Source organism: Sardina pilchardus, chromosome 6 (assembly GCF_963854185.1).
Source record: "Sardina pilchardus chromosome 6, fSarPil1.1, whole genome shotgun sequence".
NCBI classification, from domain to species: Eukaryota; Metazoa; Chordata; class Actinopteri; order Clupeiformes; family Clupeidae; genus Sardina; species Sardina pilchardus.
The window spans coordinates 30550613-30574774 of record NC_084999.1 but is presented as its reverse complement, the minus strand read 5'-3'; the positions used below and the strand labels follow the sequence as shown (position 1 = coordinate 30574774).

Here is a 24162-nt window from a genome sequence, read left to right as displayed (position 1 = left end):
GCTTCTTTTTTACATTTTTGACAATGTGCCACAGATCATATTCATGTTTGATGTCCTGGTGTTTTCTCTCAGTGCCTTCTACACAGATGGGTGGCAGTTGGTGGCCAACACAGAGATGGACTCGTGCCAGATTTCAATCTGTCTGATTTAGCCCTTACCAATGACCCTGGATTATCAAACGAACAGTTTTCGAGATAATCTGTTGTTAAAAAAATGCTCGCTACAGACTCTAAATCCAGGGGCAGTCGGAGGGCTAGCCAGTTTTAAGGCAGCTAGCCATGAATTTAGAGCTGGTTTCCTCTTCAAAGGTAGCCTGCAGAAATGTATTTTCACCCCAGCTGCCTTAGCCTATACATCTCATTACCATGCCAGGCAGTGACGTAACCGATTGTTGAAATCCAATGTGGCGGCGCCCATGTACCAACAACTAGTGTTGCCACCTCTCCTGGTTTCACCTGAATGTCCCGGTTTTTCTATATGATGCGTAAAATTAGTATTTCTGTTTAATCTATTATTTTGTTGGTAGTTTAGACTACATTTATCCACTACATGGAAATTATTCGCTGCACAGACTTGGAAGATTTGTGCGCAAGCTTACTGGCTCTGACGTACTGTAGCGCGTACTCTATAGAGAGGGACAGCGAAAACCAGCGCCCCAAGCGGTTGCGTTCCTATCAAAGAGCAGCTCCAATGTTAAGTCCCATCTAGACCGACTTTTCAAATAAATACTACGCAGCTATGCCAGCGATCTTATCCACCAAAAATATTTTTCAGTCTGCATACTGTAGTAATCTACTAACTGTGAAAATATCAGACCCTATTTCGCCTTATTAAATAAACGTAATTGCTCTTTTCATTTCATAAATGGACTACAACTACAAGTGACATAACACCCTTCAACGTTACCCAGCTCTTGTGTGAGTAGGAGCCCAACACAAGTTATCCCAACATAAAGGTAATTACCACGTGGTTTACACTGCTCTCTGTTATTACAAAAATATGTAAAGCCAGTTTAACAAACTGACGTTTTGATCAGTTGGAGATGATGCGCCCAAACTGGTGACGTCAAATGCTACCGTAGCTACTGTAGTTTGTTATCACCATGTTACAAACAAACTCAAAACAATTAAACTGACACTAAAAAATAAAGTATGACCACTAGAAGCAATAGAGCTGACCTAAATGCATAGCATATTGAAGGCATTTAACTAAGATCCAGAAGGCTTTACCAAAAAAAAGTGTGTGTACAAAAAGCTTTAAAATTGTTATTGTTTTGATTACATTGTTTAAGATTTACACTAAATCGTTTATTTAACTGCTACTGTATAAACAAAATGCTGATGTTAAATGTTTGCAGATGCTATGGCACTCATTATATGGCAGAACATTTAAAATAAAAATGTGCTTTATACTACTTTATACTATAAATTGAGTTTTGCATATAATGCGATTAATCATGATTAATCAGGAAAATCATATACAATTAATCGCGATTAAACATTTTAATCGTTGCCCAGCCCTATACTATATAACAATAGTATATGCCCGATGCCTTAATCCCAAGAACAGCAGACTTTGAAGTAGCCTACTAGCGAGATAGTTGAACTTAAAGGGATAGTTTGGGTTTTAAGACACGAAGTTATATGGGTTCCCTGTCAGCAACGTTGTGCATCAGCACTGACTTACCCCCCGACAGCGTCCTGTGAGCCGAGATCCAGCCGGTCTTAAAACCCGAACTATCCCTTTAAGTGCAATGGCTAACAAATATTTATGTAGGCCAGCAATGAGTAGGCCTAGGGGGAATTGTTATTAAAATGGCATTTTTTTTAAATTTCAAAACAAAACATTGTAGCCTAGTGACTAGTCTATCTTATCTACGGGAAATAGAACTCTGGACGCCCACAATGATGGCATGCATTTACAGCACTATTATTGCCGTGAGCCACGTTACAAGCATCACTTCCTAACTTAACATGACGGCTACATCGCTCTCATGATGGTCTAAGCAATCCCAAAATGCACTTGTCCTTGATGTGGGTTGACATCAAGCCCCGCCTTCCCGCAAGCCACAGCGAGACGCTACTCGGATTTTGGTCAGAGATAGGGTGGCACAGGCTATCCTCCACTCTTACCTTTATGGTCTACAAGTTATCCACATAGGCTATCCTCCAGTGATAAAACAAAGCATGAACTCATGACCGTCTGTCCTATCAAGCTTTTACATGATCACATTACAACTGATGCTAGCCACATGCCATTTAGAAGCTAGACAGAGGACATAGCTAAACATAAGGACAATTAACTTTTAATTTTATGGTCTACAAGTTATCCACAGTTATCCATGGTTATTTCCGTCATGCATTATTCTATATATAAGCTAGTGGTAGAGCCTTTAGCATTTTAATTTGCTAGCTGGTTTGCTTGCTTGGAGTTCATTGGCCTGTTATGTGCTAGTTTTTGTACTTTGCCAAACGTTCAAAGGGTTCTGGTTATACTAACATTAACCTTTAGAGCTTAAGCCTACCTTACATTGACAGACTTTGCAAAGATTTTGGAGAGATGGGAGAAATACGGATTTCAATGTTGGACTTCCTGCTTTCAATGATGTAAAAATCATCATTTTACATCATTGAAAGCAGGAAGTCCTATTCATGGGTTTCATTGAAATTTGTATTTCTCCCACCTCAAGGCAAACTGAGGGAATGATGCAAGACCATTCAAAAACATGACTGGTTTTCTAATGATACAAAGCTTAAGGCTAATCGGTGAAGTGTCACTTAAAGGGATATTCCGCCATTTTTGGAAATACGCTCATTTCCCACCACGTCCCCTCGAGCAAAACAATCGATATTTACCTTGTTCCCGTTCATCCTAGCCTCGCGAGCCATCCACGTACTTCCGGCCAAGGATTGCCTCCACTACGAGTCTGGCCGTGCTCCTCTGTGGAGCATTCTGCTCGGTAGAATTGTAACAGAACGCCCCCCCTCCAGAAAGCAGCCAATAAACGAAGAGACGGGTTGGTGGGGGCGAAAGGGGGAGGGCGCTTGTGACGATGACGTTTAACGCCTGCGCTATGTTGTTATGAGTAACTATCGCCGATTGGGTGAGAGCTGTCCAATCAATTCAAACCAGAACTGGGCGTTACTTCCCGCTTCCTGCAAGCGCTTCAGAGCAAAGAAATTCCAGACCATAATACGAAATGAAATGGTAGTATTATGGGATGGTTAGGACCAGGCTACGTTCATCCAGCCATTCTGTGAGTCTGGCGATACAACTTTTAGCTTCAGCCTTGCATAGATCATTGAATCGGATTAGACCATTAGCTTCTCGCCTGCTAGCTTCATGTTTAAAAGTGACTAAGATTTCTGGTAATTTTCCCATTTAAAACGTGTCTCCTCTCAAGTTAGAAAGTGCAATAACACCAACTGAAAATGAAACCTGGCGTTTTTCTAGGCTGATTTGACATGGAACTACACTCTCATCTGGCGTAATAATCAAGGCAACTTGCAAACTACTGGCACTACTACTGCTTGTTGTCTATGGGGACTATTTTCAGATGCTGCGTACGATATCACTGCGCCTATGGTACGTTTGCAAGTTGCCTTGATTATTACAAAAGGGGGTTGTACAAAGCATTAACATCAGGGGTGCCAATAATTGTGGCACACATGATTTGATGTAAAATAATTATTTTTTAATGTGGGATTTTTGTCCTTAAATGAATGCACTTGTATTAAAGGTTGGATTTTATGCTTTTTTTCATTGTGGTCCTATATTATTTGGAAAAAAAATGAATTTATTAGAAGCTAAAGAACACATCTTAACCAGGGGTGCCAATAATTATGGAGGGCGCTGTAAGTACTAATCAGTCTGGTAGGAGGAGAAAGTGGTAGAAGGAGGGTGGAGAGGATGGAGGTAGAGGAGAGAAAAACATGGTAAGTAAGTGCACATCAGGTGTGTCAGAAGCGCTAGGAGAAGAGGCATCCTTGAAGAGTTGTGTAGCTGTGCATCTAGTCCCATCTTTCTGTGCTTGGAACATATGTCCACATGTAGGCTAAGAAGTTGTAGTGGGACACTCTGGTTGCATGTCATACACCTACCCTTAGGCATATCCTTGAATTCAGAGGCAGTGAAGGGAAGGGGGGCAGTGCTGAGTCTATGCTGTATCGGCATGATCTACATGCATCCTTTGCCTCCCCAGGCCCTCGTCAGGCCAGCCCCTGTGTAGCCCATCTCATCAGGGGAGATGAGGGTCGGCGCTGACCAGAGCCCCCTATTTCTGAATAATTATAATTCTGATTACTGGAAATGAACACAGAGGGAAACTTAGAAATACACAAATTCAGGGACATGTTAACATTGTTTACCCATAGCTTTATGGAGCATCCACGCTCCCTCGAGGTGACATATTTTGGGGTATGCCGCACATAAAAGATCAGTTATCTGTGAAATTTAAACGTTCAAGTAAGACTTTAAAAAGGCCTGTGTGGTACTTCAAATGGCATTTGAGAATACAAAATATACAGTTGTCCAAATTTACAACAAGCTTAAACTGTTATTTACACGGCTTAAATTGAGTCCTAAGTAAATCAACTCAAATCCCTGTAGGAGAAAGGACATTTAAGTTTTATTTCCTTGTAAGTCCATGAACTGCTATTTGAAACACCCTGATGTGAACAACATCCAAAATTTTGCCTGATTCTTAAAAAAAAAAAAAACTCATAAGTCACCTCCTGATGGTCAGAGTTCTCTGGGACATTTATGGTCCTTCTGCCTAGGCCCGCCTGCAGAAGAATCATTTCTTCTGAAGGCTTTGGGGTCTTTTCCATTGCCGCATCCAGTAGAAAGAATTGGATTTGGGAAACTTTCCCAGCCGGTCTCTTCCTCTGGATCCTCGGCCCATTCCTGAACATCCCAGGGAAAGCCCTGGACGATTCAAAACAATTCAAGACCTCTAAATTTGTTTGATTTCACTTCACACAAGCTGGAACAGAAGCTATTCTTGATCAGGACCAATCATTAAAAAGTGTTCCTGTGAAAACTGTTTTTCCATCAGGTGCGCTGGATGCAGGTCATTCGTTTAGTAACTAGAAGTTACATCGGTGTCACATTGGTTTTCTTTGAATGTTGTGGTTTTGGTCTGTTTTCAGATGTTGGTAGAGAGTGCTGCTAGCAAAGATGGGGCGGGTGCAACTACCACTTCAGAGCCTGAAGATGATGGAGATGGAGACATCTCTACGATGGACCCCGAGCCAGTAGTGGTCAATCGTGGATCACAGTGCAACATAAGATGTTTATATCGTTCATTGGGTAATTATCTTATATCTAGCATTCACTATACATGCCATACAATCACAAAATAAGGATGACATGATTCTAGTTACTATTTTTGCGATTTACACTTTTCAGGCAAACATTACAAATTATGAACTTCATCATATTAGAAAATATAGTTTGTACTGGTTGCATTACATATGTGTTATCACTCAAATTAAATTCTATTAATTTGTTTGCTCTATGTTTTAGGTGGCCAAGTGGGTACGGGAGGAACTGTGTTCAAAAGGAACATGACAATTCTTTGACATCTGGCATATTGGGAAAAGTATGTATTGTTATGTTGGTAGTTATATAAAAAGGGTTGTTTTTAAAAAAAAAAAATGTTTTAACTTTACTAATAATATGTTTGTTCTGCTCTGTTTGTCTGCAATTGAACAGGCGTACAGAAAGCACTGGATGCTGCTGCCAAAGAGAGGGACTGTGAAGATCTGAAGCTGTGGAGGCCAGCTGTTATAAACCATCTATACTGGACCGCAGCTTCCACCCCTACAGGAGATCCAGATGAGATGCAGGTGAAATGGCAGAGCATGATCAACCATATACAGGATATACTGTACATCAACACAGCACTCCTGAATTTCCCAGTTACGCACATCCACCGTTGGAAGGAGAGGCGAGAGACGAGGAGTGGCTGGAACCAGGTACAACATAGTAGCCTATGTAAAAATTTTAAGAGGCGAAACATTTAACAAGCATGTTTTAAAATGCTTGTTAAAGAATGTTTTATCAATACATAACCCCATGTGTACTAATAATTACTTGTGTTATGAGATGCGGCAGACTATATGACAGAATATGTTTCATGCAGGATCACCAGCAGCCATTAAACTGGAGAGTGTAGCTGCCAGGAAAGCACTGGTGAAAGATGTAAGACAGTTATCCCCTCAGCACCAGACATTCTCCCTAGAGGCCTACCATTCCCTCATTCTACACTTCGCTCCCAAACACACCGGATTCTCTTTTCTTGGGATGTACAGCAGGTATTGTTCTCACTTAAAAGTATCGATTGTAATAAAACTGACATTTTTTAATTTCAAGATATTGCTATGCTTTTGTACTTTCGTGCATGTGCAACACTAACAGCAGGTAAATGGTGACGGAATGAATATGGTAACAGCATTTCATATTGTGCGCAAAATAATTGCAAAGTTGAATCATTGTCTTAGACCCATTTGAACAGACAAATGCACTCATTTGCACGATTCACTTACTACACACTCATTGATGCACTTGTTGTGGTTCTTGAAATTGTTGTTAGAATTGCTCTTAAAAGCTTTACATGTTTTTACCATGTGGTAAGTCGCTTTGGATAAAAAGTAATGTAATGTAATGAACTGTAAACATTAATCTCATGTGTTGTATTTCTGTTGCATTAGACTACATTGGGTTATCTTTGGAGACCTAATGTTCTTTTTACTTGTCTCCTACAGACTTCTCTTGGCAGCCCTACATTTTAATTGTAACAGAAACAGAGATGTAGCTCGAACCAGTGAGGGTGAGGCACGCTACGCCGTTCGCTACCCGCGGTTTAGGAAAGGTGGCTGGGTAGTCCGCCCCATCAAAGAGAAACCATCCTACGGTTAGTAGTTTCACTTAAATTCAAATAAAATATATTGAGAAACTATGTTTTTTATGTGTGTCAACCATTTTACTAAATGTGTTCTTAACCTGTCTTTCCTCAAGGATACGCAACAAATCTTATGGTGGCCTTAGTAGAGGAATACTCTAGATCAGGGATGGGCAACTTTCATGACTAAGAGGGCCACATTTTTTTATCATCACCATCAGAGGGCCAAATGTGGCCGCGCACTTCCGCACATCTGATGCTGCAAAATAATTCTGAATAATTTTTTAACATAGACTCCCTAACAACAAATACAAATATTTTACAGCCAGTGATAAGTATTATTTTCAGTGCAAAGGGCTCACATAAATCACCATTCAATGATGGCACAGAACTGAAAAACAATGGCCCATCATGAAGTGCAACAAGCCTCATATTCAATGCATTTGCTCCCACTCCATTTTTAAGAATTTATAGACATTTCCTAACATCCATAATGAGAGTACAGATGTAACATGTAACATCCATCACATCTGTACTCTCATCCAACGCCAAAAAGTAAGCTACAGTAGGCCTACTTGCAGTCATGCATGATTTGTCTCAGCTCCGCCCTCAACATTATCAGAATGTCAACAATTATGCCAGTTGCCCATTCTTGCTCTAGATCACCACAGGCCCTGCAAGAAAGAAGTGCTGTCTTGTCTTCTGCTGCCCCGCCCCCCCTCACCACTTCCCTTCAGATGGTTGCCAAGGATGAGGCAGTCAGCCTCCATCTCGCACGACACTCACGATTTGCAACTAACATGCAATAAAAGATCAGTTTTACCAACAGTTTGGTTCGCTATGAATTTATTCATCATCTTCCAAAAGGGGCCATCGGACACCTTTATATGCTTGTACTTCATCTGCAAATTGCCTCCTTATAGCTGCAACAACACATGAAGGTATGGCTTTCCTGATGTCCCTTCCTAGAATTCCGTACGCCCAGCGGACAACCTGCCTGTATGCTGTGAATCGAAACTGTCTGGTGGAGATGGGGACATAATTTAATTTTGATTATGCTATGTTTTCAAAGTAAACAATTTTGATGGTAAATATTGCATGTCCTGTTGGCTGATATTCTACTGTACTATACAACACCAAATATGTTTTTATAGGAAGTACATGGAAACCTCAGAGTTTGAAAACCTACTTAACAGGATTTACTGTTTTTGTGTAGAATAGTTGGCTATTTAAAATTACAGAGAAATTATTTTTGCCCAAAACATACTCTGGTCTGTTGGCTTGGAGAGGACCATGCTCCTGTCTGAAATTCATGTAAGCTATTTTATACTCTGGTCTGCTGGCTTGGAGAGGACCATGCTCCTGTCTGAAATTCATGTAAGCTATTTTCAGGCAGCAGGCTTCAAAAGCTGGATGGAGTGTGAGGCAGCAAATATCTTCAGGGGGTCGAGGTTTTGGACAAGGGACCAATAGGCATCGACCTCCCTACAGCACACACTCTCCACTGCTGACGGCATAGGGTGCCTCTCAACATGCCTCCTCGATCCTCGAGGGGCGTTCCCATAGACCTAAAAGAAATGGACAAACAGACTCCGTCGTTCTCAATGAGAGGGGGCTGAAACAAAAAATCGTTTCCTGTTCATCGTACTGCGCAGACTCAAACTCATTTTGTGACGTTGGCCGCCCTGAACATTGCTGTAACTCGTCTGATAGATGTTCATACAGATATTTTGCCATTCGACCTCGACTGACTGCGATTTCTTGGATCTTGTAAGTACAATCTGATTCTTTTTTAAACATATTTTTAGTCTATGTCTGAATCACTCATTTCTTGCAAAATGGTATTTCTGTAGGCTACTGTTAAGTCGATGATCACGTTTTTAAAAACCTACATCGAATAGATTAATAAAGCGTTAGACTCGCTAAAGTCTAGCTATGGCTAAAGTCTGAAGTGGATAGCAAAAGAAAACCGTTAGAGGCAGACGGGCTAACTTTTTACTGTTCATTATAGTTTCACTAACGTCAATCGTAATGTCGACCGTCAGTATTTATCAGTATTTATCAGTAGATTGTAAATTATTAGAAGTGTTATTTATGTAACTAGTTGCATACTGAATGAATGAAATTAATGCATGGCATTTTAGCGGGAGCACGTCTGGTCATGGCAAATATCCACTTCTAGCTAATCCTTGACCTTACATTTTCGAGGTAACGCATTGGCCTAAATACATTATGTTTGTTTCGTTCAATAAACGACCAAATGTACATTAAGTGTACGATATAGACCAAATAGTAATACATTATGAATTTAGGACATTAAACTTGTTTTGCATGTTACAACGCATGTTACAACGCAAACTTGGAATGAAATGTTCAATGTATGTTCATGTAACTTATAATAGGATTCTTACTTTTTTAACTTGAGCTTTTAGTGAGCATAAATGTCTTTAATTAAATGAAAAGTTCATTAGACATTTATTATAGTAAAATGTGTTTTAAGCTGTTTTGCTCTCATAGTAAAAGAAATAATTTTATTCAAGAACACTATCAAGTTGAAGATGTGTTCTCTGTCCTATTCATAATGATTTTTTTCGTTTATGTATTTCTTCGTTTATTGAACGAAACATGAAACATAACATAATATTTAGGGCAATGTCTTTCCTCGGAAATGTGTGTTTTTCAACATAAGCAAGTGAGTGCTTCATAATTGATTAATTTTCCTTTTTTTTTTCTTTTAGTGTTAGAATGACCCAGAGGACTAATGGTAAGTGTATCTCAATGAAATGTGATGTGAAAGGTGGTATATTTGCATAGTGTTTTTCCTCTTCTGTTCTGTTCGATGTATCACATTAGTTCATTTATTAACACTAGAGGGGAAGAATATTTATTGTATCTGTTGTATCTGTTTTTTTTTTTATTTTATTATTATTTCTGTTCCAGAACGCCCGCACTCATCCCCGCCACCACAGGTGTGGATTATGGGGTCCAGTTACATTCGTCGTGGGGGAGAGAGGGCAAGAGAGACCGTGGGGGTCAATCTGCATGGCATGCCCAACCTAATGTCAGACAAGGATAGTGAGCAGCACATATTTACATTTCACATCAAGGGTAAGACGATCAAGAGATATGCTCATTATTGTTCAGTAGCTCGAAGCAAAAAATCAGTTGTAATCCATATCATGTTCAAGAAAGAACATTGAATAATTTGTGGTTGATTTCAGTTATTTACATTATTAAATGTTGTTTCTTGCAGTGATGAAGCCGGGTCTGACGCTGTGACTCCAGATGCTCCATCTCTGCCTATCACTCCCTCACCTCAACCTGCTGATCTACAGAAGACACCAGTTGGCATCAGCATCTACAGAAGCCATCAAGGGTAAGACTAAATTAAACGAGCAAGAGATATGCTCATTATTGTTCACTAGCTCGAAGCAAAAAATCAGTTGTAATCCATATCATGTTCAAGAAAGAACATTGAATAATTTGTGGTTGATTTCAGTTATTTACATTATTAAATGTTGTTTCTTGCAGTGATGAAGCCGGGTCTGACGCTGTGACTCCAGATGCTCCATCTCTGCCTATCTCTCCCTCACCTCAACCTGCTGATCGACAGAAGACACCAGTGGGGCATCAGCATCTACAGGAGCCATCAGTGGGGCATCCTCCTCATCATCCTCCTCATGTTTCAGTTTAAGGTATCCACTGACCCAACCCTGAAGGCCTCTCAAGGGAGGTGGACGTCTGTGCACTGCAAGATGAAGGCTATACTAATTTGCAGACCTTGCAATTTGCCACTGCATTACTTTGGACATAATTTGCTTCAAAGAGTGGCATGGCCTGAAGAGCACACACTAAAACACACTTGTACATATTTGTGAAAGAGTTGCTAACTGGTTTTGGTGAATGGAGAGGTTTTCAGTACATTTTGGATAGGTAATGAACCATCATGTTGATTGAAATTAAATGAATGTTAATATTAGTCTGAAATGTTGAGATTTGTCTGTACTGTGACACAATATCAAAGCAACACACACAGATAAATAGTGACAGACACATTTTTGTTTTTTGGAGTTTTGAGAGGTTTTGGACACTTGAGAATGCCTAAATGCACCTATTAGGAATTGCTGTGTAGCACCTACAGTACATACAGTACCCTCCAGAATTATTGGCACCCTTGGTAAAAGTTGACTAAAAATAGGTCTAAAAAATAATCTTTAGGTGATTTATTGTACTCCCACGATGAAAACAATGAGGAAAAATACACCCTGCAAGGGAAGCAAATTTATTCTGAGAAAAAGGAAAATCTCATAAAGAAATAAATGTTTTTAATAAAAACACGTCACTCACAATTATTGGCACCCCTACTTGTAATACCTTCTTAAACCTCCCTTTGTCAATAAAACAGCATGTAATATTCTTCTCTGACACCCCATAAAGATTGAGAATACAAAGTAAGGGATTTAAGACCGTTCATCTTTACAAAACCTCCCCAGATCGTCCAGATTGCTAGGTCCACACTTGTGCATTCTTCTCGTTGACTCATCCCACTGTTTTTCTATGGAGTTTAGATCAGGGAACTGCTATGGCAATGTCTGAAGCTTGATTTTGTGTTCAGTAAACCATATTTGTTTTGATCTGTGCATTTGTTTTGGTTCATTGACCTGATGAATGATCCAATCATGACCAACTTTTAGGGCCTTGGCAGAGATTGTTTGATTTCCTTTGAAAATGTTCAGGTTTTTCTTGGTGTTCATGATGCCATGCACCTTAATTAGGTTCCCAAGGCCTTTGGGAATTAAAACAGCCCCACAATAGCGCAGCCCCTCCACCATAATTCTGATTAGGCATGGGGTTCTTTTTAGTATAGTCATTCTTCTATGTACGCCAAAGACACCTTAAGTGTTTTTAGCAAAAGAGCATAATTTTATTTTCATCTGACAATAGACCACACTCCCAGACATGTCATGGTACCATTCAGTAACTCCTGTGTCACGCCCGGCTTTGCCATGCTGGGTGTGCTCACTCCACCATCTGACAGTGTACAGTGGGTACGGGTTGAGAATGCACCTTCTCCCGCGGGACTCCCGAAGAGATCCCGCAGTGCGTCAAGCCGATTTTTTTCGAGGCTAAGGCAATGTACCCAAACAACCACCAGGTGGCAGAAAGTTTCAACTGCATTTAATGATGAAGACCGCATATCCGTCAATAGTCGACTCCTTAATCTCACTGAATCATTAAAATGAAGGTGAGGACTGGCGAAATTATTCAAACGACACTTCAATGAACCATTGTTGAAATGAATGAAAATGGTTATAGAAATCGCCTACAGCCAGCGTTATAAGAAATATATAAGTAATAGTTAAAGTCTTCTTCCGTATTAAACAGATAGCCTACAGGACGCTCTTTGTTCCGTAGGCTATTTTAAGGAACTACTCAATGCACACACACTGGGTAAACTGGCGCGCTACAAACATTAAAATGTCAAATCATATTTATTTCTCTTTGTCGCCATGATATTGGGGGAAACGCGGAGAGGCGAGATGGTCAGTCCTCGTATTTGTTCTTCGCGTTTCGTTATAAGAAATATATAAGTAATAGTTAAAGTCTTCTTCTGTATTAAACAGATAGCCTACGGGACGCTCTTTGTTCCGTATTTTAAGGAACTGCTCAATTCACACACACTGGGTAAACTGGCGCGCTACAAACATTAAAATGTCAAATCATATTTATTTCTCTTTGTCGCCATGATATTGGGGGAAACGCGGAGAGGCGAGATGGTCAGTCCTCGTATTTTTTCTTCGCGTTTCGTTGTAAGAAATATATAAGTAATAGTTAAAGTCTTCTTCTGTATTAAACAGATAGCCTACGGGACGCTCTTTGTTCCGTATTTTAAGGAACTACTCAATGCACACACACTGGGTAAACTGGCGCGCTACAAACATTAAAATGTCAAATCATATGTATTTCTCTTTGTCGCCATGATATTGGGGGAAACGCGGAGAGGCGAGATGGTCAGTCCTCGTATTTTTTCTTTGCGTTTCGTTATAAGAAATATATAAGTAATAGTTAAAGTCTTCTTCTGTATTGAACAGATAGCCTACGGGACGCTCTTTGTTCCGTATTTTAAGGAACTACTCAATGCACACACACTGGGTAAACTGGCGCGCTACAAACATTAAAATGTCAAATCATATTTATTTCTTTGTCGCCATGGTAGGCCTATTGGGGGAAACGCGGAGAGGCGAGATGGTCAGTCCTCGTATTTTTTCTTCGCGTTTCGTCATAAGAATATATAAGTAATAGTTAAAGTCTTCTTCTGTATTCTCTGCCACATTCGACAACAGCATTCAAGTTCCTTCTCAGCACGATGACGTGACTTTGCTTGCTGTTGGCCCAGATTAGAACAACATGCTCGAATTCACCAACAGAGTCGCGGCAACGTTGGTAGATACCAGTGATGCGCGGGTACGTGTCTCAGACCTGCAAACTTGTCGCTTTTCGGCGACAATCGCCGTTTTCTTGGTCAATTGGGTCATTCACGTGAATCGTGCAGAACCGGAGAGTTTTTATTTGGGGGGGGGGGTTGGTGGTGAAGGCTGCCCTTAATCTGTATGTAACGCGGGCTAGAATTGCGAAACATTATTGGCTAATTCTTGTAATTGACACTTCTCTGGGCCAATCGGAGTCTTAGCACTTGCTTCAGAATCTTGAACGCAGCGCCAAGTTGACGTTTGGAAGACGCCTGGCTACCGCGCGAGTCATTTTTGTCAGGGACGACACCGCGTTCGGTTCACAAATGAACGTAGAGGTAAAACGGCCCATTCTAAGTGCATTTATTTCTTGGACCGAACACCGTGGAGTCCATTATCCCACTTATTCCACTGTTACCATTTGTTTTGTGTTAATTTCCTGGTATGATGTAAACGTTTAAACAGAGACGGTGTAACAATCTGTGGTTTAAATCGCTAAAAATATGTTGTCTTGTTAGTAGAACTAGGATACTTCTTTCCACCACATATCAACTAATTTCTAAACTTGCAATACAAACTTCCGTTGCTAGTTCTAAATGGATGATTGCTATGGCCAAAAGCCAGTCAGTTCTATCTCTTTTCTATGAACCATTAGCTTTGAAACATCGCTATTTTAATTGCCATCCAACTAGCTAAAATCAACCAGCGTCATGTGCGACAATGTTATGTTCTGAACGTCTACAGCTTGGATGCAACGTGACCGTTCATTTAAACTTCACAACGAGTTTGCCAAATTAATAGGCTATTCCAGTGTGATAAGGCCAACAAATTGGATCTAGGTCATAGGTGTGCAAATAACGTTTAATGCACCCTCTGTAGAACGCAGGACGCGCATTGATTTGCATTGAGCTCAATGAGCATCAAACAGACTAATAGGCTAACTGGAAAAAACACCATGCAATATCTAGCTATGGTGAAGAAGAGTATGATGATGTGGGGCTATTTTAATTCCTAAGGCCAAGGGAACTTTATCAGGATGCATAGTACCCTGGATCCATGAAATAGCTGGCCTTTAAAAATAAAAACATAGGCATATAAAAAAAAATCATCCTGCACCTATGGGAATTGACAGGGGTCAAAACAGGCCTACTTACTGTATGCCCACTGTATTTAAGTAAGAAAATTTATTTATTTACGATACGTTCTTCATTTTTTGAAGAAAATCCTTGATTTTTACTCATTTTTTTTAATTAAGGCATGAAGATGATTTTCTATTCCTCTTTTTAGTCAAGCATGGGTTCAAATACTCTCCCCTGTGTGTGTGTGTGTGTGTGTGTGTGTGTGCTTGTGTTTACATACATCATACATGTGTTGTATATAATAATATAGTAAAACATAACAAAACAAGCAGTTTTCTTTATACCCCCCCCCCCCCCCCCGCGCCGTCGGACACTGTCACCTTTTTTTCGCTGAGGGGTTTGCAGGTCTGGTGTCTGAACGCCCCGCCCCGCCCCGCCGTTTACAACTAACCCGACCGCAACTCGGACCGCAAAAAAAAAATATTGAAATACAGGTTCCCGACCCGCTTATTGTAAAAAGTAGCCTAGTCTAACTTAGTCGTAGCGTCATTGAGCTATGCAAAATTGGTATCTCATATGCATGTAAAACAATAATATAGCCTATATTGCCTAATTATATATAGCCTATAATTGCTCAGAATTTGGGAAACATGCATTTAGTCTACCTTTTTTTTGTTCCGTGTCAGCATTCATCCAAAAATGTGGCTGTTTGACTCAACATTGAACATAATTAGCCTAGGATTTTCCTATACAAATTCTGTCTCAGCCGTTCCTCACATGAATGCCTTGAAGCTCTCCCAAGCATGAAATGCAGGCATAGAATATTATTAAGAAACTCTTTATTAACGTCTTCATCAATGGACCAAAAGTCCATTGCTCCGCGATTATAAATTGCAGCGAGATGAAACCTTTATTGCACGACGTGGGGAAGAGCAGACGTGGGGCTTTCCAACGAGCCACTAGGCCTATAAGTTGCGCAAGGACGCACATATTGCATGCTCATACCAATTGTAGGCTATATGCCTTGATGACATTAAATTAAGAAATATTTCCTGATTTGGGAAACTTTTAGTTTATTTTTCTTTCCATAATACCATTCGATCTTGCTGGAAATTATCAGACTTGAGAAACACGCATTGCATCGGCAACTTCGCTGCTCAGTAGACGATTCTGCCACTTTCTGTAGAGGCCAGCAGTTCGAGATAAAAGCTGCAGATCATAGACAGAGAAAGCATATGCTCTGAGAACAGAACACAACTGCATGTCAAGTGTAGCCGAGGGTCTGTCTACGCAGAAACAACAAGTGCATTTCTACATGTTCGTGACAAAATGTGGGGGATAGAATCGCGTTTCAGTGGGAATGCTGCAACTTATGTCTTTTTCTTCTAAAGACAATTGTGTACGATATAAATGACAATTTATTTTTTTTACCGACCCGACCAAACATGACCCGCATATCATTAAAAATATTTTTTCTTGACCCATAACCGCGGGTGACCGCTCGATTTGGATCAGCCCGCGCATCACTGGTAGATATACGGATGCCTGCTCTTCAGAGCCATCACCACAAAGGAGCACTAGAGCCTGGTGCAAAACCACCAACTGGGATGGATCAAAGGGCAAGCAAGCACTGCCACACAACGTCAAGACCTTTGTCAACACTAAGCAGAAAGTTTCCTACGATGGGGAGAAGTGGCCGCAAGGACTGCATCGATAAGATCAACGAATGCCTTCGCAAGCCCCGAAACCCTGGCGATACATTTTCTTTCCTTTAATTCAATAAAACATTGTTTATCTGAAGAACTTTTCCGAGGTTGTCTTGTCTACCAAATCCTAAACTTAAATAGAGTAAACATTTTATCTTATGAAAAAACTCTTAGGGGGAACAGTTAGGCAGCCCTTCCTCCATTATCGTAGTACTATAGGCAATTTATTAGAGGGGTCAAAAAAAACTAATAAAGTAGGCTAGACTAAATGTGTCACTTTAGTGATTGGCTCTTTCAAATGCAAATTAGGTGGATGGGCTTTTGAATGGGCCTGCTGCAGGTGAGAGGACAAATCCTACGAATTTATTGTTTTTAGAAAGTGCCATTATCATTGCCATATTCTCTTAAAACATAGGCTATATATTTGAAAACGAGTTGATTAAAGGCTTCTAATGGTGTCTCTATAATATGATAAAAGCAGAGATTGAGATGTGTGTTTGGAACAGTTTTTCAAATCCCCCGGGGGTATTTAGACTCCAGGGTGTTAAGCACTCATTCACAACTGTCCCATCGCTAAATGCTCTCTTGTGTTGCGTGATCACACAAGTATACCTGTCGTAGTGTGCTTTTAATTTGATATGCCTAATTATTATCTCCGCCAAGGATATAGGATGAACAAAGTCTATGGATTTGCTATCCAGTAGCCTAATAATTAGGCTATGTGCCACGTCCGATTTCGCAAGTGGTGTAGTAGGCTACATTTAAAAACAGACAGCCGCCTGCACTGTAAAATGTTTCACTGTGAATTTACTGTAAATTGCTGGCTACTAATTGCATGACTTTCACAGTAATTTACCGGTACTATCTCACAGTAAATTACTGTGAATTTCATGTTTTACTGTAAAAGTCATGCAACTCAGTAGCCAGCAATTTGCTGTGAATTTACAGCATCATGTTGTGTATAATCACAATACCATACTGTACATTTTAATTTTTACTGTAAAAGTCATGCAATTTAGTAGCCAGCAATTTGGAGTAAATTTACAGTATCATGTTGTGTATAATCACAATACCATACTGTATATTTTCATTTTTACTGTAAAAGTAATGCAACTCAGTAGCCAGCAATTTGCTGTGAATTAGTGAAAGATATTGTACATTTGAACATTTGATTAGTGATTTACCTGACCTATACCAACATGTTTTGGATCTGGTCAATAAAAGCAACAACAAAGAAAATACCATTTGAACTTTTAATGAACACTTTTCAATGAAAATCATTGAGCAGGCCATACAAACATTATAATATGAAGACATAGGATTGAACAAAAAAATATTGTACAGGCCTGAGACGGTGCAGCATAACCTTGTCTGATTTGACACGGAATGAGTCAGGGGGTAAATAGTGCAGTGTGTAAGTGCAGTATGGCAAGTCCATGTAATGTAGTATGTGTGCTCAGGATGCGAATGGCATGAGGAAAGAAACTCCTCCTCAGTCTTCTGTTTTAGCCAAGTGGGATCAGACGTCTGCGTTACCTCAATGGTTTAAATAGTCCATGGTCAGAGTGTTAAAAAATGTTGGCCCCCTGTCCGTCCTCTTCTGGTCCTGCAGGGGTAGGGTGGTGCTCTGATGGTACCTTCGGCAGTAAATCAAGTATCTGTAAAAGAGTACAATAGGCCCTGTCCATGAATATAACTAATACAAACTACTCAAACTAGTAATCTTTTGTGACAAATAAAAAAAATACCCACATTAGCAACCTATAAGTCAGATGCAATAGTTACAGTATAAGTAATGCAGATGTCGGGTGCTTTTCTTTTGATAGGAAGGATATTTCAAAGTGACCCCACAGTTCTGAGCAATAGTATATCTGTGTGATATCATACCTAAGTGCAACACTGTCTCCAGCAGCTCCAGCCTTTGTACGTACACCACCTTTCTGATGCCTTACATCGATCGTCCCCCATCTGACTTGCAATAGCAGCCTTTGGCTCCACACTGAGATTGTGACATGGCACCTAAAAAATAAAACAGCAATTGTCATACACCTTGTCATTGTTGAGCAAGATTAAAAAAATTAAGCATTAAAAAATAAGTAAGACAAGTCAATGAAATGTACAAACAGATATTATAATTACCTTGTGAAGGCACCCTTGCCACCACCACCATCACCATCTACTGTATGTTAATTCCTGGTATCAGTTTATTTGTGAGGGCTCTGTCAATAAAAGATAGGATTTAACATAAGTATGCATTCTATACAATACACTTGAAAATATAGCTGCAAGCAGCAATGTGGGGGCCAAGCAGGCAAGTCAGAAGGCCAGAGTTGTCATGGTAACTCAATGCTGTTGCTTCAGGTATGTAGCTTTAAGCAGTCACAAGAATTTTGATGTCAAACAACCCAAGATTGGCCGAGAAGCGAGCTCACTTCCTGTTCGGCGGCTTCGCCGTCAATTTCGATTTGCTGTTGCGGGTGAACGGTTTAAGATATCCTTCCGAAAATCAAGTCCTATGTTACACTCGGGCTGAAGATCATCCGTGTGAAGTTTTGTGCAGATCAGATCAATTTTGTGACCTGTGGAAATGTTTAAGGGATTTTGATTAAATCCAATATGGCGGCCGAATCAAATATGATGATGTCACAAATTGAGCTGGGTCAGCCTAAGGACCTCCAACAGTATAACCAGACACCAGTAGCAAGTTTAAATTCCAAACACATCAACAGCTACAGGCCAAAATGCCTTTTTGCTAATTACAGCGCCCTCTAGAGGTCAAAGGTCACCACATTTCTTGAGCCTCCTCCTGATGGGGTCCTGAGTCAATGTACAAAGTTTGGTTCTGATGCGTGCAAGGGTTGCTGAAATATCAGCCCACTTCCTGTTTAGCGGCTTCGCCGCGAGATTCGATTGGCTGTTATGGGCCAACGGTAAAAGTTCCGAAGACAAAAAGCACGACCTAAATAGGTCATAGTCTGAGGATGCTCTGTGTCAAGTTTGGTGTTGATCGGACAAAAGTTGTGACCGATATAATCTTTTAAGTGTTTTTGATGAAATCCAAAATGGCGGAAAATCCATCATGGCGGAAAATGACGTCACAGGGTGCGTTGAACTCGGGCTGGTCCAAGGATTCCAAAGATACCTGATATTTGAAAATTGGCCCAAGGGTTCAAAAGTTACGTGCATGAACGCATGTCCAACTTTGACCTGTTGGTGGCGCTAGAGCATATGAGGTGCCGACATGAAACTTGGGGATATTAATCATTGGACTGTCCCCAATCAGTGTGCTAAATTTCACAACTTTTCACCAGTTGGTTCTATGGGCTGCCATTGACTTCAATGGCAGAGGAATAATAATAGTTTATAAATATAGCTGCAAGCAGCAATGTGGGGGCCAAGCAGGCAGGACAAAAAGGCCAGAGTTGCCATGGTAACTCAATGCTGTTACGTCAGGTATAGAGTTTTAAGCAGTCACAAGAATTTTGATGTCAAACAACCCAAGATTGGCCGAGATGTGAGCTCACTTCCTGTTTGGCGGCTTCGCCGCTATTTTCGATTGGCTATTGCGGGAGAACGGTTTAAGATATCATTCCGAAAAACAAGGCCTTGTTAAGACTCTGGCTGAAGAACATCTGTGTGAAGTTTCGTGAAGATCGTATACATTTTGCAACCTGTGGAAATGTTTAAGTGGTTTTGATTAAATCCAATATGGCGGCCAAATCAAATATGTTGATGTCACAAATTGAGCTGGGTCAGCCTAAGGACCTCCCACAGTATAACCAGGCACCAGTAGCAAGTTTTAATTCCAAACACATCAACAGCTACAGGCCAAAATGCCTTTTTGCTAATTGCAGCGCCCCCTAGAGGTCAAAGGTCACCAAAGTTGTTGAGCCTCCTTCTGATGGGGTCCTGAGTCCATGTACTAAGTTTGGTTTTGATGCGTGCAGGGGTTGCTGAAATATGAGCCCACTTCCTGTTTGGCGGCTTCGCCGCGAATTTCGATTGGCTGTTACGGGCCAACGGTTAAAGTTCCGAAGAAACAAAGCACGACCTGAATAAGGCATGGTCTGAGGATACTCTGTGTCAAGTTTGATGTCGATCGGACAAAAGTTGTGACCGATATAATCTTTTAAGTGTTTTTGATGAAATCCAAAATGGCGGAAAATCCATCATGGCGGAAAATGACGTCACAGGGTGCGTTGAACTCGGGCTGGTCCAAGGATTCCAAAAATACCTGGTTTTTTAAAATTGGCCAAAGGGTTCAAAAGTTACGTGCGTGAACGCATGTCCAACTTTGACCTGTTGGTGGCGCTAGAGCATATGAGGTGCCGACATGAAACTTAGTGAAATTAATTATTGGACTGTCCCCAATCAGTGTGCCAAATTTCACAACTTTTCACCAGTCGGTTCTATGGGCTGCCATTGACTCCAATGGCAGAGGTATAATAGTTTATAATAATAATAATAGTAAGAAAACATAGAAACACAATGGGTGCCTTCGCAGCTTCGCTGCTTGGCCCCCAATAATAATAAGAAAACATAGAAACACAATGGGGTCCTCGCAGCTTCGCTGCTTGGCCCCCAATAATGAATATGATCAGTTTGGCAGATATTCACAACACTTTACATTACCACCAACACAATGGTAAACATGGATATTTCAAGAGTATAGTATTTTAAGTAGCTGCATTCATTCACAGTAGAGCACTCACAATGGTACCAATAAATACATTCAAAACACATTAACACTTACGCCACGTTGAGGGAAGCAGCTATGGCTTCTAGACGTCATCAATTAGCAAGTAGTGCAATCAGGACAGACCGACTTTACCCGGGATGGTTGATGGAGCCCACTACACAATCATAACAACAAACAGACAAGGAAGAGAGGGGATAAACGTACAAATAAATGCACACATCATAATGCTATATGTAATTCTGTACATTTTTTGTATGTGAATGTGTGCAGGGCCGGACCTACATTATTCTGGGCTGTCTTCGTATGGAAGTGGCACAAATTTGGAATTTTCGAGAATGCGCTCAGTGTTCCCAGGGCACCAGTCCTCACGATGCAATGTCTGTAAACAGAGGGAACAGAGGGAGACTAAGATTAATAAGTTGCAAAACACACAGAAGATAAAAAGATCATCACTGAAGCACTACTACACTCATATGCATTTTAAATAAACACATAGTTCGGCGCAGATTAGGTATATCAAACAAGGGATACATAAGGGCTATGAAATGAAGAACATGAAGCCAAACACTACCCTTCACAACCTAAAGTGCATCATACCCCCATTCACATACTTGACACGTCTGTTAATGACAATGGCCATACTAAACTGCAGTTTAGTTAAGGTTAAGGTGGGAGATAAATTACTACATTCATTAGTTTTACTGGTCCTCTTTTCCTTTGTATCGGCACTACTGTATATCAAATTTAAATTAAGTTATCTACCTAAGCCTATGTCCCATGACAATTCTTAAAAGTCACGTTAGTTAGGAAAGTAACGTTAACAACTCTCATCTGTGTCTGCAATGTTAACTTAATGTTAGCCTGCATGGCTACAATCAGCCACTTTAAAGATAGCTAACGTAAACGTTACTTGCGCCTGATATTTCATTCAAACTAAAACTACATTCACAACGACATCTTACACAGACGTATTGTTGGATATGATATTAACTACCATTCCAGATATTGCACATAATCGTGAAGTTAGCTATAGAGAGCCGAAGTCCCGCCCCTTCCGTTTGCCTCCATGGGACCTATCCTTGGATTTTTTTTTTATGGCAGTCAATGGAGAAATATAAATTATTTTCTGGTCCCGATTGTCTTGTGCCTTGAATTACCCATATGATGTTTGTCAATTTTAATGACAATTTTTCATGTAAAGACATTTGAAAAGTATGTTGTAACTAGTGAATTACAACATTGTGAAAGATCGTGTTTCCAACGACTACAAACACATCAGTCGCGTTAGTGACGTTAGACCAATTCACAGTCACGGGCGCCAGCAACAGGTCTTATTTGAGCTTCCCCCTCGCCGATGAAAATATCATGAGTCAGAGGATTAAACACATCAGATAAGTTGTATTTCATTCATAGACTGTACAAACACTACTGTTAAGTGACTTAGCTGGCAGCAAGATGTAACCGTTAACTAGCATAATAGCTAGCTAACTAGCCAGCCTCTCGTTTACTAGTTGGTGACGTGCATCGCTTGAGACGACAGATGTAGTCCACTGAACGGATTCGCACAAAACTTACATAACTTTTAAAGTCTAACGAAAAACAGAACTTTATTAATGTGAAAAATTGTCTTTTAAATTCCCACACATCATATGTGAAATGCACGGTCCAACTCGAACGGGACCAAAAAATAATTGTTATCTCCCCATTGACTCCCATGCATAAAAAATCGTGAAATAGGTCCCATAGACCGGAAGTAGAAGGGCGGGACTTCGGCTCTCTATTGAAAAAGCTAACTCTGCAAATGTTAGCGATTCTTAGCTCGCTAGCTAATGGCTAGCCAGCCACTTCTAACACAACAGGTTTTGGTAAACATTACAGTATAACACCAATATATTTTTTAAAATTAAATTCCCGTTTCTAAATAACATACAAAAGCACTGTACTTCTTACCTTGGATATGATGGCAGAGTTTGTACAGCTTACACATGCAGAAAAGTGATGATTGAAGTCACTGGTGGACGGCTGAGTTGAAAATTCAGTTGAGGGTGGGTGCGGGATAGCCTGGCACGCCCTCCCAGTGACGCAACGCCTTCAGGCTTTTGCTGCTGGTCTGGTCAACTGCTCATTGAGAAGGATTTCTGAGTTCCCGAAATCTGCGGAACTGCCCCCTTTGGTCGAGAACCAATCAACTTTGAGCAGCTCCAACGGCTCTGGGTAGAGGCGTGTTCAAGGCAGCGGAAAGAGTGTTGTTATTGGTTTAAACTCGGCAATCCGCTTTCTGACATCTACCAGTAGCAAACCGAGGCACTTAAAGGAGGCGGGTCAACCAGCGCTGGCAAGAAACCGTGTTAGCACAGGCTGTTGGTCAGACTAAAGTCTCGCAGAGCCTTTGAAAGTCGATGGTAATCAGGCTAGGTGCGGGAGGGAGGGGTGAACGTTAGAAATCGCCCCATAATGCTGTGCGGTTCAAGTGCAATTCAAATTTCACAACAAGGTGCTGTAATGTGATAGAGCTACTGTGATTTTACAGTAAATATTTGAGTACAGTAATTTACTGTGAAATAATACCGTAAGGTATTGTGAAATCACAGTAATATTTAACAGTGTGTGAGATCCATTTCATGAAGAGCATTATTGTCTTGTGCGATCATTCCCCCTCCCCCACACTCGTCTAACCAGTTCACTACATTATAGCCTATAGCCTATGCGGCACTGAGGACGACACTTGAGCCCGACACTATGTCAATGTAAAAATGTGTGTGAGTGCGCGCTGAACCACGAATTAACATATTAACTTTTCTTTTCAGCAGACATCGCAAACATAAAAAGAATCTCAAAACAGGAAATCTTTCATTTCTTTTAATAAATCGATTCCTTTTGTTTTGACGGGTTCCGGAGAGGCTCTTCGACTGGGTTTCGAACCCCGGTCGCTGGCGTACGATACCTATGCTTCAACCACATGCGCCACAACTGGATGTGAATTTCGAGAGGCTTTATTCGGCATATGTACTTGAACGTCGCCGTAGCCTACTTGAACGTCGCCGGTTAAAATGAACAAGCCTCCGTTTTAAAATAGCTTAGGCCTACACATTTCTAAGTATTCCTAGCATGTAAATGTTGCCAAAATGTCCATCTTGTCCATCTCTTTCGTCTTCGCCTTGACGTTGACAATAATAGCCTATTCACGGAAATGCGGTCTTGTAACCGTAGCCTAATGAATTCATGAATTAATCTAAGGTTGCCTTTCGAGTAGCCTATTTCAGGTTGAATTGAAGTCTATTTCCTTCTGATAGGCCTATAGGTT

General features: G+C 40.6%; 1 long non-coding RNA gene across 1 annotated transcript; it reads right to left on the bottom strand.

The window, feature by feature from the left end:
- Positions 1-17398: 17398 nt before the first annotated feature.
- LOC134083183 (uncharacterized) lies at positions 17399-18402 on the bottom strand. The gene is made up of 3 exons (XR_009939711.1): positions 18299-18402; positions 18047-18178; positions 17399-17817 (listed from the first exon to the last, which is right to left on the bottom strand). It is a non-coding gene; the product is annotated as an uncharacterized LOC134083183 (long non-coding RNA).
- Positions 18403-24162: the final 5760 nt, after the last annotated feature.